Consider the following 15924-nt stretch of genomic DNA (forward strand, 5'->3'; position numbering starts at 1 on the left):
GCATCAGTTCTTCCATGCTAAGCCTTCTTTATGGTCCAACTTTGACATCCGTACATGGCTACTAGAAAAACTATAGCTTTGACTACATGGACCTTTGTTGACAAAGAAATGTCTCTGTTTATAATATGCTATCTAGGTTTGTCTTAACTTTTCTTCCTAGGAGCAAGCATCTTTTAATTTCATGGCTGCAGTCACCATCTGCAGTGATTTTGGAACCCAGGAAAATAAAGTCTGTCACTGTTTCCATTGTTTCCCATCTATTTGTCATGAAGTAATGGGACCGGGTGCCATGATCTTAGTTTTCTGAATGTTGAGCTTTAAGCCAACTTTTTCTCTGTCCCTTTCACCTTCATCAAGAGGCTCTTTAGTTCCTCTTCGCTTTCTGCCATAAGGGTGGTGTCATCCGCATATCCGAGGTTACTGATATTTCTCCTGTACTCTGATAGGCTGGAGCAAATCTCTGACTCTGGTTTCTCATCTGGCAACTGGTGCTACAAGGCCCCAGGTGGCTGCGTTTTTCTGAGAACTAACTGCAGTGACGTATGTGAGTGTCACGCCATGCCGGAGTCCTTGGTCCTCAGCAAGTGTGCCCTCTGGTCCCCCGTCCTCATCTGCCCCCTGCTCCTCCCTCCCTCATCACCTCTGCGCCAGAGAGCCACGAGCACCCCTCCCACTTCGCTCTGCTGCAGAACCTCTCCCATGATTCCTCCTGTGAGTGGCCGCTCTGACCTCAGCTTGGGCAGTACTGCAAACCCAGGAAACCACGCTGAGCTATTTCCACCCCAGGGGCCATGACAGCTCCCTTTTTTGTTCCTGCCCTGTAATTGCAGGGTTTTACAGTGGTTTCTCTGTTGCCTGCAAGTCCCAGGATTCACCCTGTTTCTCTCTGACAAGTAATTGTATCTCAGGAATCTGCAGCAATTAGGCCCTCAGCCCCTGGGTGGAAGCCCTCTTTGTGTGGAGACAGATGTCTGGATGGAAAGGAAGATATCAGCTTGTTGAAGCAAACTCTGTGATTAGACCAAGGCTTTCATGAAGCCTCTGCATGGATTTGCTGGCTCCAGATGCCTGGTGAGCCTTGAAGTCATCATCCACTCTTTCCAGCTTCCATCCCCTTGATCTTGGACAATCTGCCGGAGCCCAGACCCTGGGTTCTTGCTAGGCAATGAGTGATGAAGAGGGAACAGCGGAGGGTGAGGGTCTCTGGTGCCCAGGGCTGGCAAGTTGTCGTGTCTGCAAAGGTGGTAGAATCTTCAGCTTAGGGACTTGTCAGAAAGCACGTTGCTCAGGGCTCAGACCTGCCTTCCAAGGTAAGGCTACCTTTGGAAGAACTAAAAGAAGCTGGAGGGTCAACTTACCTGCAAAATGGTAATGTCAGCTGGAAGTGGCAGTGTTGCCTAGTGGTTAAAGCGCTGTCCTGGGCACAGTGCTGGGTTTGTGTCCTGGTTCTACCACTTTCTGGCTGGGTGTTCCATCCTTGCAGGGCCCCCTTTGAGACAGGTGCTAGTTTTAGCATCACCACCCCTTCTTTACAGAGAGAGGGGGAAAGGTACAGAGAGGTTGAGAGACTTGCCCAGGGGTGCCCAGCAAAGATTTGGCAGCGCCAGATTCAGACTTGGGCAAGTTGGCCCAGGAGTTCATGTGCTTAACCACTAGGCTTTCCTGCCTCTCAGCATGGAGGGAGCGATAGCCGTGCACCTGCGTGGTTGTTACCATGTGCCGGGTGCAAAGGCGCGCCCTGGGCAGGGCGGGCCCGCCGGTCCTCTGACTGCTGTGGTCCTAGACCTCTCGGGCTCCGCCCCTGGGATGTTTGAAGGACAGCGCAACCCCCCAGGAAGGGCTGCACCACACCCTCCCCAGGAAGCTGGGCAGCTGTCCTCAGTTCTGGTCCAAAGGCTGGAGGCCCCTGGAGCGGGTGCGACTGAGCAGCGGGGGTGGGGCTCGGCCCATCTGTTTGGAATTAGAGGGGAACTGAGCACAGCTGGCCAGAAGGCAGCCGCGCTGAGCCAAGAAACAGTTTGGAAGCACCCCACTCACGTCTCAGAGTTGACTCTCCTCTTGTGGTTCTGTCCCGGCCTCTTTGCTGCAGCGCTCCCAGACAAGAACGCTGGAGCGAGTGGCCATTTCCTTCTCCAAGGGATCTTCCCCCACCCAGGGACTGAACCTGTGTCTCCTGCACTGCAGGCGGATTCTTTACCCAATGAGCCATCAGGACGGGGGACAGATCCAGGGATGCTCTTTCCTTGGCCTGGGATGGAGGGGGCGCTTAGAAGTGGGGAGGCAATGTGCTGGGGAACACCATGAGGCTAGAGAGCAAGCTTACTCCAGGGAGGACAAAAGTGACAACAGAAACGACAGTATTGATCATGTGCTTACAGTGTACCCGCGGCTTAGCATTTAAGCCCTAGGGTCAGCATCAGCTCTGCCTCCAGCTCACAGATGGAACCTGGTCTCCCCAGGGTTTACTAACACAACCTCCACAGCTGCTGGGTGACTCTGCTGGGAGTGGAACCCAGGCTTCTGGATGCCAGCACTTTGCTCCTGGGCCAGCTGTGGCGTGGAGTGAAGTCCTCCAGGGGTCAGAGCAGAAGCCTGAGTCCCAGGTCTTGTCTCTTACCAGCTGTGTGGCCTTGGGTGACTTGATTGACCTCTCTGAGCCTCAGACCTTCTGCTGTGGCATACAGTACATGACATTGTAATATGTTCCCACAAGGACAGTGCAAGGAGCTTCACCCGTATGGAGCCTTGATGGTGCTTTGAAAGATGAAGAAGAACTTCTCAGTGAAAATGACACTGTCCTGGGCTTTCGGTTGGGATTGGAGAGAGGTTCTGGGGGCTGGGTGGGGCTTTGGGTGCCTCAGAATCCGGGGATGGTGTGTCCAAGCCCTCCTTCCTGGAAGCCAGGTCCACCCTGGCCGGGCCTGTGTTCTCATAGACCTTTGCTGACATCATATATTGCATCCTATTTTTCCTTTGCTTCTTTGGGTCTAAGCTTCTGGAAATGAAATCCCAAATCCTGGGAGATTTTCTCTGTAAATACAGCCTCAGGATATCGCTAGGTCAGTGTGTTCAAGCATTGAGTGGCTGGAGAAGATTTTGAAGGTACCAGAAGCTTTTAGGGTTGGGGAGCATTGGTAGTTCTAGTTCATGATCATAAAAGTACCATGATCAGTGAAGAGAATCCTGAAAAGAGAAGAAAATGTGAAGAAAAAAAAAATTGCACAGAACCACCCCTCCAGGAAAGTACCTATTTTAGCATTTCAGAGAATTCTCTTTCACTGTATATTTCGGTTCCTCTAGTGTTAAAACTGTCATCTGATTCTAATACTGTTTCCACTGTCTTTTAACAATTTAAGAGTATAGCAAATGTTTCCTCTTGTTTTAAATTCTTCATGAGCATTATTAAAGATGCAGAGTTTTGCACGGTATAACAGGTATTTGCACGGACTATGGTACACTTAATAATTTCCTTAAGGTGGAGCATGTTGGAGCTCTGTGGCATTTTACTATTAAAAATAACATGATGATGGATAAAGAGGATGTGATATATATATATATATACATATATGTATATATATATATTATATGTGGTATACACACACACACAGTGGAATATTACTCAGCCATAAAAAAATGAAATATTGCCACCTAAAGTGAGTGGACTAAGAGGGTATTATGCTAACTGAAATAAGTCAAACAGAAAGATAAATGTTGTATGATTTCACTTATGTGGAATCTATAAACAGGAAACAAATGAACATAATGAAACAGAATTAGAGATATTAAAACAGAGAACAAACTAGCAGTTGCCAGGGAGAAGGAGAGAAGGGAGAAAAGAAATAGGTGAAGGAGATTAAGAGGTTCACACTTCCAGTTGCAAAGTAAATGTCACAGGTATGAAATATTCAGTGTGGGGAATATAGGCACTAACTATATAATATCTTTGTATTGTGACATATCAAAACTAGAGTTATCATGGTGATCGTTTTGAAATATAAAGAAAAATGTCTCTATATTGTGCATCAGAAACTAACATGGCACTGTAGGTCAATTACACTTCAAAAATGATAAAAAAATTACACTTCAAAAAGGAGATCAGATTTGTGGTTACCAGCAGTGGGAAGGTAAGGGAGAGAGACTTGAAAGAAAGAAAAAGGTAAAAACTTCCAGTTATTAGATAAATTAGTCCTAGGGGTCTAATGTACATGATAAATATAACTCATTGTGTTCCTGCTCAGTTGTGTCTGACTCTTTGCAACCCTATAGGCTGCAGCCCGCCAGGCTCCTGTGTCCATGGGAATTCAGGGAAGAATACTGGAGCAGGTTGCCAGTTCCTCCTCCAGGGCATCTTCCCAACCCAGGGGTCAAACCCTCATCTCCTGTATCTCCTGCATTGCAGGCAGATTCTTCACCACTGTGCCATTGGGGAAGCCATAATTAACACTGCTGTGTATTATATGTAAGCATGCTAAGTCGCTTCAGTCATGTCCAACTCTTTGTGACCCTTATGGACTGTAGCCCATCAGGCTCCTCTGTCCATGGGATTTTTTCAGGCAAGAATGTTAGAGTGGGTTGCCATGCCCTCCTCCAGGGAATCTTCCCAACCCAGGTATTGAACCAGCCTGTCTTTATGTCTCCTGTCTTGGCAGGCGGGTTCTTCACCACTAGCACCACCTGAGAAGCCCATGTATTATATACTGATATAAAAAATGTTAAGAGGCTCAATCCTAAAAGTTCTCATCACAAAGTTTTATTCTGCTTCTTTTAATTTTGTGTCCATATGAGAGGATGGGTGTTCATGAAACTTGTTATCATTTCATGATGTATGTAAGTCAAACCATGATGTTGTAAACCTTAAACTTATACAGTGCTTTTTGTCAGTTACATCTCAGTGAGACTGAAAGAAAAAAAAATAACATGATGGTAAACCTCTCTGGGTACAAAACTCTGTCCACACATTGAGTCGTTTCTGAGAGCAGATTCCTAGCCGGTCACCCCAGGGGCAGAAGCTGAGCACTTGTTGAGGCTTTTGATGCTGCACGTGAAGGTCCTCTTGTTGGAGACTGGTGAGCAGAGCTGGCAGGAACCGAGCCTCTGCTGCACGGCGCTCGTGCTGCTGCTGAAAGAATCTGAAACCACCTATACCCAACTCAAAGGAAAGGTACCAGCTGGACGAGACTCAGCATCTCTGATGAATGTGAAGCAGCTCTAGGCGTCCTGATGAACTCAGTTAAGTTTCACATGAAGCGAGAATGTCTAGGACCCCCCCCCCGCCACCCCCCAGAAGGCAGGACACTAAAGTTTTTGTGCTGCTGGCGTAGGGCGCTGCCTCCAGCAAGATGGGATTCACTGTCGAATATCAATTCCCTGGTGACTCAGATGGTAAAGAATCTGCCTGCAGTGCAAGAGACCCGGGTTCGATCCTTGGGTTGGGAAGATCCCCCGGAGAAGGAAATGGCAACCCAATCCCGTATTCTTGCCTAGAGAATTCCATGGACAGAGGAGCCTGGCGGGCTACCGTCGATGGAGTCGCACAGAGTCAGATACCCTGAGCAACTAACACTTTCGTTCACAAAACAGTGCAGCTGTATGGGCACACACCCACTCCCTGCCTTCTCTGCCCATCCTCCGTTCTTTATTCTCTGTGGATGGTCTCTGGACATCTGACCTGTTACTCATTTATTTCTCTGATGATTCTTTCACCTAGAACTTAAGCTGTCTTCATCCATTTTACTCCTTGCTATAGGGCTTTCCAGGTGACTCAGTGGTAAAGAATCTGCCTGCCAATGCAGGATGTGGGTTCAAAGTGGGTTCAGTCTCTGGATTGAGAAGATCCTCTGGAGAAGGAAATGGCTACCCACTCTAGTATTTTTGCCTGGGAAATCTCATGGACAGAGGAGCTTGGCAGGGTACAGTCAATGGGATAGACTTTGAAAATTCTTTGTCCAATTTGCAAAGAATTGAACTTGACTGAGCAACTGAGCAGCCACATCGCCCTACCACTTGATCCGTTACCTGCATACAGCAGGTGTTCAGTACATATGTATTGAATGAACAGGGGAAACTGGAAATTTCAGATTCAAAAGTCCCTAAAACATGATTATTTGTAGTAACAAGGCTTGACCACATTGATTTATTAAATTAAACGTGCCTAGCATGTAATCCCGGGCCCTTCCAAGGTCACCCTATGAGATGGCTCTGTTTTCATCCCATGTATTTTCTGCCTCCTGCCCCCTTGGCATTACAACAGAAACATTTCCCCAAGTTTTAAAAAATTCTTCGTGAACCAGAATTTTTATTCCATGCGTGAGAGCAATCCCGATAGACTCCTGAATGCTCCTAACACTCCTGGATAGCTGGGAGCAGAACTGCTGGGGCGTAGAGGATGCCTACATGTGACTTTTGCCACAGTACTGCCAGGTGGTGTCTGAAACCACTGCCGAGTCCACCTTCCCATCCGCAGGGCATGCGTTCCCATGTCCACCCACCAACACCAGGCATCACAGTGCCTGCTAGTTTTTTGCCAGGCTAATAGGTGTCAAGGGATGTCTCTTTCTGTTTTTACTGGCATTTCTCTGATTGCTACCGAGGCCCCAGACCCCTGGGCCTACCCTGTCCTCAGCCTGGCTCCTCTCCCACTCTGGGCTCACTCTCTCTTCTGTGTGTGTTTCTGGACTCAGGACAGACATCTGTCCCTTCGGCAGGCTCTGAGTCCCAGCATCCCCTCTCTGCTCCCCAGCCACCCTTCCAGAATTGCAGGCTAAGGTCGTGTTTACAGACCCAGTTCTGGAGTCTCATATCGCTGGGTTCAAAGCCTGCTTCAACACCTATAAGCTGTGCAACCTTGACCAAGGGCCTTAACCTCTCTGAGCTTCAGAGTCCTCACCTGCAAATGAGGAATAGTTTTCTTGAGAATTCGCTGAGATGATTTATGCAAAGCGTTTGGCGTATAGTATGGGCTGAGTTCGTGGTGGCTGTTGAGAATCAGAGCCCATGCCATCCTGTGTCTTGGAGAAGGAAATGGCAACCCACTCCAGTATCCTCGCCTGGAGAATCCCCATGGACAGAGGGGCCTGGCGGGCTACAGCACACGGGGTCTCAAAGAGTCGGACACCACTGAGCACATCCTGCCTCCTCATTGTCTGTTTGCCAGACTGGCCTCCCGAGCCTGGGAGGACTTGCGGGCAGGGCTGCCTTTGTTGCCTTTTTTATATTTTCAGCTCCTGATGGGCACATCATCAGGATTTGATGGAAGGAATCTTGTTAGCCACTCTGGAGGAGACTGAGGCATTAGATGGTGGGTTGGTCTAGAAGCTTTTATAAAGTCCCTTCTAACCCTGAAATTCTATGATCAGGAAATTACCCAGGAAGCACTTCTCCTTGCGGGGTCCTTTCTAAGGTTTCTCAGTGGGGCTTTATTACACCCTGCAGGTAATTATAGGCGGCTGCAGCGGCATCAGGGAGCTCCCTGTGGCCTGATGGCTGGTTGGTGTGTTCTGGAGGAGATCATCTTTCCGCTGACCAGGGGATCAGAATCCTGGCAGAGGCAGGGCCTCCCCCTTCCACAGCACGGGGGAGGCAGCTCTGGAGGTCACAACCTCAAGCTGGTGGCCCTATACTCTCTATCCCAGGGGGAGGCAGGGTAGCACCAGTGAGGATGAAAAATATCAGGAAAGTCACCAAAAGCAGGAGCTGAGAGGACCGTCAGAACCTTTCATCCAGTAGTCCTGTCCCCTCTGTTTACAGCGACCATGGGGGTGATATGAAGACAATAGGGATGAGTAAGGCCTGCGGCAAACTGGAAAACCGAGCAAGTTCTGACCAAAGGTCGTGGCTGCTGCTTACTGCAAGGAATTGTTGCTCAGGGGAATGGGAGCTCAGAGTTCAATAATTTTCTCCTCCTTTATTGAAATAAGCTAGAGGGCCAGATTTTTATGATAAGCTTTCTGATATTTTAAAGTTATAGCTAATTCAGAGTTTTGTCAATGGCTGTATGACATAGGGACCTTCCCTGGTGGCTCAGCAATAAAGAATCTGCCTATGGTGCAACAGACACTGCAGACTTGGGTTCGATCCCTGGGTTGGGAAGATCCTCTGTAGGAAGAACTGGCAACCCACTCCAGTATTCTTGCCTAGAAAATCCCATGGACAGAGCCTGACAGGCTACAGTCCATGGGGTCACAAAAGAGTTGGACATAATTGAGTGGCTGAGCGTGTGCACACATACATGTATGGCACAGACAAAATACCTTTGTGAGGCAGAAGTTTCCACGTCCTCTGATTTAGCACATTTGACAGATCGGGAAACTGAGGCTCAGAATCAAAGTTCCTGGGTAGATAAATCATGGTCCGACATCCCAGTGGGCTTTCCCAGTGCCTAAGTGGTAAAGAATCTGCCTGAAATACAGGAGACCTGGGTTCAGTTCCTGGGTCAGGAAGATCATCTGGAGAAGGGAATGGCAACCCACTCCAGCATTCTTGCCTGGAGAATCCCATGGACAGAGGAGCCTGGCGGGCTACAATACAGGGGATCACAAAGAGTCAGACGTGACTGAGCGACACAACTGAGCCCATCCCAATGGGCTCCTAACTTCACCTTGTTCCGAGGCAGGAACTGAAGCCCAGAGAAGGGAAGGCATCAGCTCTAAGTCACACAGCTGGTAGTGGCAGAGTCTGGGGGTAAGACCAGGGCTTCTAGGCCTCCTCCCTGGGACTGTTCGGCGACTGCGCTGTCGTAAATGACCCTGGAATGGTTTCTATAAAAGCTTGAAAAAGAATGCAGCAGAGAGCAAATTATGACCCATCACCAATCAGCAGGAAACAGCTGGTGCGCAGTGGGCAGGGTGGCCAGGGCACCCCTGCCACCAGGAGAGCTTTTTGTGTACTTGCTGAACTAATGCTTTCAGCTCTGAGGGTGCAGAGACCAGCTCTGGCCTCGTTCTGAAGGGTCCCTCCAGCCGAATGCCTGGGTAGTCTGATTGCCCTTGAACTGGTGTCTTTAGAGTCTGCCTGTGAAATCGAGTTGACTCACTGGAAAAGATTCTGATGCTGGGAAGGATTGGGGGCAGGAGGAGAAGGGGACGACAGAGAATGAGATGGCTGGATGGCATCACCGACTCGATGGACATGAGTTTGAGTGAACTCCGGGAGTTGGTGATGGACAGGGAGGCCTGGCGTGCTGTGATTCATGGGGTCTCAAAGAGTCGGACATGACTGACTGACTGAACTGAACTGAACTGAACTGTGAAATCTCAGGTGATCTGGGGGGGGATGTTTCCTCTCCTTTGTGGTCAGCCACATGGCTTAGAGAAGTGAACCTGAGCTTGGAGTTGATCATGAGCAATTCCAGTTCCCCATGTCGCGGCTGTGACCCTGGGCAGACCGTGTTTGTCACTGTTGCTCTGCTGTTGTTGCGGAGTTATTGTCAATATAATCAAGTGGATGGGTATAAACTGACAAAGAAAAAGCTGGAGAAATGTAAAGTCTTTGCCCTTCTATTCCTTCTCACCAAAGGGTGACATCTGAGCTGGGAAAGGAAGGATGAGAAAAAGTCAGCCCAGTCAGCAAGTTCAAAGGCCCTGAGGCAGGTTGAACTTGGTGAGTTCAAGTGCAGTTGTGGAGTTAGCCAGAGGAGAGCAGAGAGGGCAGGGGAGAACGTGTGAGGGCGAGGCAGACAGAGGTGGCCAGGGGCTCCAGGAGCAAGTGTGGTCCCTGGAGGGAGGGCCAGCTCCCTGGCCTTTCATGGGAGGTGCCCTCCCCCAAGAAAATAGCTAGGATCTCACCCCCGAGACAGGTCCTTCTAGCAAGGTCAAAACTGTCAAGAGGAGGGAACAAGAGGTCTAGGAAATGAAGAAGACAGTAAGGTGGGCGGAGGCGGCTGGATCACCCCAGAGGACATCAAGGAAGGGAGGGTGAGTGATCCAGACAGTGAGGTGTGAAGAGGGTGGGCTGGACAGTGAGAGGGAGATGGATTTTGCCGACAGGATGGGCGGAGGCCAGTGTGGACACTAGCTGTGTGGTCTCCCTTCCTATGAAACTGGCTGAGCAAGAGACAGCCCCGAGTCCTGGACCAGGAAGGCAGGGTATTAGCAGGCAGACCCAAGTGATGTCTGGACCTGGAATGCAGGCTCTTGCACCTCCTACAACCTCATTCCTTCCAGCCTCGCGTGTGCGCTCAGAGGTCAGGACCCCAGGAGGGCATCTCACTGCCCAGGGAACACAGAAGTCTGAGGAGTCTCCAGGGACCCTTTGTGCTCATGTTGTAGGCAGGAGGCTTGGGTATTCACCACCCCACAGAGGGCACTCGGAGGAGGGGAGGGAGCCACCTGAAGGAACCTGGACATCTGTTAGAAGGGAGAAAGGGGACAAGGCGGAGCTCACTCCTCCTGGGCTCACCCACTGACTCCCCTCCCACAATGAGGAGGGCACGTCCACTCCGAGCATCACGCTTCCGGGAGATGCTGAGCCAGTGTGTAGACTCTGGTCCATTCTGGGCAAGTCTGCGAGTCCCAAATCGCAGTTGGAGGTTTTCCTGGGTGTGTGTCTTGCGGGGCGGGAGGAGCTCGAGGTCAGGGGTAGGTCAGATGTTGTCATCCTTGACATTCTGATAGATTTGAAATGACGTCTCTTTGCTGTTTGAATCATTGAGGGATTGGGGGCAGAAGGAGAAGGGGGCGACAGAGGATGAGATGGCTGGATGGCATCACCAACTCAATGGACATGAGTTTGGGTAAACTCTGGAGTTGGTGATGGACAGGGAGGCCTGGCGTGCTGCGATTCATGGGGTCACAGCGTCAGACACGACTGAGCGACTAAACTGAACCAAACTGACCTGAATTAGTGAAAAGTGAAAGTGTTAGTTTCAAAGATCTCCTTATATCCTGTGCTGTGCCTAAGATACAAATTTCCTGTTAAAGAATTTTAATTATTCACGTGAAAACCCAAACTGGTTTGGCAAAGGGCAGATCCATTTGGTTCTCTGAATTTGAACAGGCTGAATGGTTTTGTTCTTTCCTCCCAGCTCATTTCCAACCCACTCTCGGTTTGGTTAGCTTCGGGACACATGACAGAAATGAGGCTTGGGACCTGGACTGTCCCTGAGTTGACTCATAGCTGGCCTGTGACCTGGGAAAAGCCCTTCACCTTCTGCAACTCAATGGGCTTTCCTAAGAATGGAAACGATGATGTATCACCATCAAGGTCTGTAGAAAGAGGAGGGGAGAGACCTTAGGATCGTTTGTCACTGTTGGCGTCACCTCCAGAGCCTGGCGGTCTGGCTTCTGGTATGGACTCTGCCATGACTTGCTGTGTGACCTTGGACAAGTGACTTCACCTCTCTGTGCTTGCCTAAATGTGGGGTGATGATAAGGCACCTGATGCTAGGCTGTTTGGAAGATTGGATAGCTTTATCCACATGAAGTGTTTTACAAAGTGAAACATCCACTAAAACGTTCTATTGTGAAAAACGCTGGGTGCATAGTATGCGCTTGTTGAAGACAGTCTCTTTTCTGTGTTATTAGTTGCTCCGGAACAATTCTGTTATGTTACTCTTCGCCACTTTCACAAGGACTGCAGATTTCCTGCATGTCTACCTCCCCATACACCATTAGTCAAAGTTTCAAGCCCAGATAACCTTGCTTTTCCGTCCCTTAGCAAGCTTTGGCTTGATGAGAATTTTCAAAATGTGTTTGTCGATCTTTTAAAACCCCTGAGATGAGTACTTACTGCCCAAATGTGCAAGTACATCAAACAGATTTAATTCAGGGCGCTGGATACTTCAGGTCTAAAGAAGGAAGGGACGAGAATTTCCTTTCTGTGTCCTTTGCGTACTTGTGGCAACAAACACTTCTGTTTGTCACTTGAAATCCTGTTTGGAAAGGTCAGAATTTATTTGTGTTCAGTACAGAGTGAGGACTCAGGAAGGAAGACTAGGAGGCAGACATCCTCAGATTTCTACTCCAGGCTCTGTCCATAACCCACGATGGGTTTTGCCCCATGTCCCGGTGCTGCTCCCAGCTGGAGTAGGTGCCCTGGGCCAAGGAGGACCGCCGAGTCCAGGCTCCCGATGCTGTCAGTGATAAAGACCAGTCACCCGTGCCCAGCTTTCCCACAGCCTTCAGTCCACTCTCTCGTGGTTCTCGCCGTCCCCATTTTCCAGAGAGGAGACTGAGTCTCCAGGTGCTTTCAGCTCTGGCTTCAGGTTGCCCGGCCAGCAAGCGACAGGACCTGCAGCTTCCTTTGGACGGCAGCCAGCACCCCACCCAGAAGCCTGTACTCCGCCCTGACCCCTCTCCCCAGCAGGTCCTCCCCACATTTCCTGCGCCCCCCAGCCCCATCCGTTTGATGTGGGATGACATGGGGCGGCAGATTTATGGGCCTTGTGCAAATGAGTATCAGCCTCGTGTCTGCCGGGCGCCTTCACGTGAAAGCTCAAGAAACTCTTTGAAAAGTGGAGCTGATGTTCCGAGGGCCACTAATTGGTTGACTCACGAGCCTTAATCACTGGCTTTGAAATATTTGATGTGAAAGATGGACTTGGCCTGGGAAACCCCAGTGGGACAGGCATGCACTGGTTTCCCAAGGACAGAGCTCAACTAGAGGAGGTGACTAGGTTGGGGTCATGAAGAGTCGCTCGTCTTTGCTAATTTGCTGGGTGACAAGGCTTTGCTCCCCCGCCCCGGGGGAGGGGAGCTGCATGATCAGGCCCTACCTCCTCATCCTGTAAAATCATCCCTTGGCTCAAAGTGCTGGGCTTCGGGAGGAGTACGCCCGACTCGTTCCTGCTTCACAGCCTTGCACAGACTCTCCCCTGCACCTGCACTCTGCTCTCCTCACCCGTGTCTCTGCGTGGCCGGCTCGTTCAGGAGCTCAGCTTGGAGTTCACCCCAGGGCCCGCTTCCCTGTCCCCCACGGTCCCGCCATCCCCTTGACGTGGCTGCCCAAGTGTTTCCTGTGCTCCGCTCTGTGTGATGACCGAGCTGCCAGAGGAGAAGGCTGTTTCCTCGTTCACCGTGGGGTCAGCAGCACCATTCTGCTGCTCTCTATAAAGCCAGGAGTTTGGAGCAGACAGTGGCCCCGGGAGCCTCCCCGCTCTGGAAAAACAGTTCTCAGCACTTCAGAGCACTTCACGTTGAGGCGTTCTCTTCCTGACGTCAGACCAGCCTCACCCAGGGGGGCCCAGGTCTCTCCCAGCAGAGCCTGAGGCAGGGATTTGGCGCATGTGAGTTGCTGAGGAGGCAGTGAGGGGAGATCGGCAGGGCAGGGGGGAGACAGAGGCTGGGTAGGGAGGTGTCTCGGGCTGGAATCAACCTCCAGCCTGACCCCGTGGGACCCCAGAGTACACAGGGCACCCACCAAGGGCTAGTTCCACGTGGAGGCAAGGGGGGTCACCTTCGAGCAGCTCTGATTCCCTCTGTCATAGACTAGGGGCCAGGGGTGGTCTCCTCCCTGGCTGGGCCAGGACAGTCCTCTGGAGGAAGAGGCAGCTGCCAGCAGCCAGTAGACACAGCAGCCATCCAGGAAAGGCTCTCCAGGGACCCAGCCCAGTCCACCTGCCTGACCCTCGCTGAAGAAATTCAAACCCGAGACCTGCCCCTCCGGGTGAAGTGACTCCGAGGATCACTGGGAGTCGTTTGCTACCTGAGGAAGGGCCAGCAGCTTCTAGTTACCAACCCTTGCCCTGCAGGCACTCAGGTTTCCTGCCTGTCCTCCAGGACAGCCCCAGGGAGGAAAGAAGTAATGGTTTCTCCTTTCTTAACACCCCTACTATGTGCTAGGAACGGTTCTGGAAGCTTTAAGGGTACAATCTCAAAATCTACCTTTCCCACCAACCCTGAGAGGTGGGGCTTACAGCGCAGGTATCAACCCTGTAAATCAAATATGTGTGTGTGCTAAGTCGCTTCAATCGTGCCCAGGTCTTTGCAGCCCCATGGACTGTAACCCCCCAGGCTCCTCTAGTCCATGGGATTCTCCAGGCAAGAATACTGGAGTGGGTTGCCATTTCTTTCTTCAGGGGATCTTCCCAACCCAGGGATCGAAACCGCATTCTTATGTCTCCTGCATTGGCAAGAGGATTCTTTACCACTAGGGCTTCAATGAAAAAAAGTCCTCCCGTCATATGGTTTCCATGGAGAGTCGGAGGTAGCCTGGCCCCACCCTTGGCAGTGACTCCCTCCTGCTGGTGGGGCGACCGCCGTGTGAACACTAACGTGCACACGTCATCCACTATTGATGGGCAGAGGTCAGCGAGCTCAGGTCATGGGGAGAGAAAGTGGCCCCGGGGGTTTTGAGTATTCATAGGGTTGTTTTCACCCCCACCCCCAGGAGGGACAGCACTTGGCACACCTCACAGGTGACAGAGCTGATGGAGTATGAGGCTGGAGCTGCTGCAAGCCCACAGGCTTATGTGTAATAATAACACCATAGGGTATCGTCGTTGTTGTTTAGGGAGGGCCCTCCCTGCTCCCCCATGTTTAGGAAAACCAGCTAAATAGCAACGACGCCTCCTGATTTCTCAGATTCAAGCTCTCTCTCCCTTCCCAAAATACCCAGTGATCTGCTGCCAGTTCGAATGTTCCGGAATCAGACCCCGTCCCTCGTCTCCACGTGTGATCTGGGACTTGCCACCAGTTCACCCACAAATACCACCTGCCCGTGTCTGTCCTCTGGGTAGAGAAGGGCTTCGACCCCACAGGCTTCCGGCCCCAGTCTGACCCGGCCAGGCTTTGTCTGACGATGTTCCGTCTCCTCCTCTGTCCCACAGGAAGCTATAGGTTAGCCCACATGTGAAGCGCCTTAAACTCAGCGCAGGGCGCACAGCGGTTGCCGGTCCGAGCACGCCCTCCTGTTTTTGCTCTAGAGCAGGAAGCCGGCTTAGCGATCAGGCAGCTCAGAGCTTTCATGTACGGTGTGGCACAGGAAGCCTGCACCCTCGAGTTCCCTGACTCCCCCACCCCCGGGACTCTGAAGGTGACTGCTGTCCCCTCTGCCTTCCGCGTCTCTGTCGCTTCTCATCAGAGCTCAGCATTCACTGTGTCTAAGCTGAGCACGAGGCAGGCTGTCTCCTTAGATTTTCACACCCTCTCTGTGAGACTGCGTGTTTTTTGTTTTCTCTTTTGGCCATTTTTCAGATGAAGAAACAGAGGCTTAGAGAGATTAAGGGACTTCCCTGTGATCACACAGTCGGTAAGTGGCAGAGTTGGACTTTGAACCAGCTCTCTGACACCAGAATCTGTGCTCTTAACTGCCTTGTTTTCTGTGCCTTAAGCTGTTCGATCGTCCTCTTCCACCTGAGTGTGGGAGACCTGTGACTTGGTGACTATTTTATTTTTTCCTGTGCTTCCTGCAGCATCTGGAACACAGTAGGCTCTCCATACCTACAGGGCGTTTAGAAGGCAAGCCTTTCTAACCCCACTGGGTTGTACAGTGTTCAGGTAATGGGGTGTGTGTCTAATCACTGAACTGTCCTGGTTAACTGCTTCCACTTTTTGCCACATTCAAATACATCAGTATCTCCAGTATTCTTGCCTGGAGAATCCCATGGACATAGGAGCCTAGGGAGCTACAGTTTGCATGGGTTCACAAAGGATCAGACAGGACTGAGTGTCTAAGACATACAAGTTCATCAACGTGTCCAACAGATACAAATAAGAAATGCGTTATACCCCCTTATTGTAAAGATCAGATACCCTATGTGCGGACTATATCCATAGCCTGTTTTGAAGATGAGTGGGTCTTTTCTTTGAGATTCCAAAGGTAGGAACGTCCCACTGTGGGGACGGAGGGCAGGGCGGTGAGTGCAGCCTGGAGCCCCCTGCTCCTCCCCCCGCATGGAAATGGGCTCCCCCTGGGTACTGATGCTGTCTCCCAGCCTCCCTCCTGCAGCCTTGCCTTGGCTCTGACCACATCCACTTTGCATTGGCCCTC

The 15924-nt window shown here is 50.9% G+C and overlaps 1 protein-coding gene across 7 annotated transcripts in view; it reads left to right on the top strand.

Moving 5' to 3' along the window:
- The window catches only part of ST3GAL1 (ST3 beta-galactoside alpha-2,3-sialyltransferase 1), a 96879-nt gene that overhangs the window by 34159 nt on the left and 46796 nt on the right, over positions 1 to 15924 (top strand). The window contains exon 3 of one of the 7 annotated variants that reach the window (XM_055432650.2): positions 15129 to 15183. The exons of the other annotated variants lie outside the window; for them this stretch is intronic. The gene's annotated coding sequence lies outside the window, so the exon portion shown is untranslated. The remainder of the gene's footprint in view (positions 1 to 15128; positions 15184 to 15924) is intronic. 7 annotated transcript variants of the gene reach the window in all.

Source organism: Moschus berezovskii, chromosome 16 (genome assembly GCF_049115385.1).
Source record: "Moschus berezovskii isolate FMDL1 chromosome 16, NW_MosBer_1.0, whole genome shotgun sequence".
Lineage (NCBI taxonomy): Eukaryota > Metazoa > Chordata > Mammalia > Artiodactyla > Moschidae > Moschus > Moschus berezovskii.